The sequence below is a fragment of the Mustela lutreola genome, chromosome 16 (assembly GCF_030435805.1).
Source record: "Mustela lutreola isolate mMusLut2 chromosome 16, mMusLut2.pri, whole genome shotgun sequence".
Taxonomy (NCBI): Eukaryota; Metazoa; Chordata; class Mammalia; order Carnivora; family Mustelidae; genus Mustela; species Mustela lutreola.
The window spans coordinates 27,610,133-27,611,665 of NC_081305.1; the positions used below are offsets into that span (position 1 = coordinate 27,610,133).

The 1,533-nt window shown below is 33.7% G+C and overlaps 1 pseudogene; it reads right to left on the bottom strand.

Moving 5' to 3' along the window:
* Positions 1–822: 822 nt before the first annotated feature.
* Positions 823–952, bottom strand: LOC131819063 (U4 spliceosomal RNA; annotated as a pseudogene).
* Between the last annotated feature and the right edge of the window lie 581 nt (positions 953–1,533).

Here is a 1,533-nt window from a genome sequence, read left to right on the forward strand (position 1 = left end):
GATATCATGCCTTCTAAATCCTTTTGCAGCTTGCACTTCCCATTTAGCATTAGGTTTCTGCGATTTATCCATGGTGATACAGTTCATTCATTTGAACTGTGATATAGAATCTATAGTACAACGAGGTCAGTTATTTATCTCTTCCCTTACCAAAGATGCCAAGACAGTTTTCACTTACTCTGGTATTACAAATAGTGTCATAGTAAACATCCTTACATATTTCTCCTTGTGCACATGGACAGGAATTGTCTAGAGCAGTGACTCTCAAACTGTGTGCATCAAAATCACCTCATTTGCTTATTAAAACACAGATTGCTGGCGCTGGAACTGTATTCCCTCCACCATCATACAGATCCTGCTAGATCCAGGCTTCCATAACTAAGACCTCCAGATCCATGCCATTTCTGTCATGACTTGCATTAGCCAAATAACTCCACCTGTTGCCTTTTTGCCCATGTAATTGAGGTAAATGTACAATGTATCATCTAACTCAGAACTCTTTTGAGTCTGAAAGGGAGCATTAGAATTGCGATGCCCTACTTACCATCCGTTTTTGGATCAAAGGCTCTTGTGACTCTCTGATTGGAAAAATACAATTAGGAAGATTTGTAATTTAACAGATCTGCACCTAAGAGTGAAGCAGTCTGGGAAATGTGGCTTTATGGATTCTAGTTTGGGAAGGTACACTTAGTCTGTGTAGAAATATCAAGATCAGCCAAAATCCTTCAAAAAATTTTGAACAGGCCTATTTAACAATGATTAGTTGTAATTATTTTAAGTTTTCTTTTTTTCTTCTTTTTAAAAAAATCTGTCTTATTACACTGGCTAGGACCAACAGAAGAATGTTGAACAGTTATAGTAATACCCATTATTTTTCTCTTCTTTTTCTTTCAATTAGCAATAATTGTGCCTCGGATAAACCTCATTGGCTACGATACTGCCACTGAATGCTTCTAAAGTTATATTATTAATTATGATGTTTTCTGTAGTGTTTTAAAATATATTGTGTCAGGTTTTAAACAATTTCCTTTTATTTCTGGTTTTTGGAGAGTTTTTCTTTTTATGATAACTATCTGTTAAATTGAATATTGCCTTTTTTATACATAGTAAGGTAATTAATTTTTTTCTCCTTTAGTTTACAAAAGTGTTAAAACACACAAAAAGATTTTCTAGTATTAAACCAGCCTTGAATTCTAGAGATTATTTCTACTTTGTACTTACATGTATATGTGTCTGTCTTTGTGTGTTTATATACAAAGTATAAATAGTTGGTTGTGGGGTACTAATACATTCCTCAGGATTTTTTAAAATATGTTTATGAATGAGCTGAGTTACATCCTTTCTAATACTGTATTTTTTCAATTTTTGTGTCATGGTATGCTATCCTCAATAAAATGGGTTGGGAACATTTCTGTTTCTTGTATTCTCTGGAAAATTTTAACATAATGATCACAGAAAGTTCGACTGTGTTCCCTATAAAGCCAGCTGGCTTGTGATATTTTTTGGTGGGGGGAGTATATATTTTTATGTATC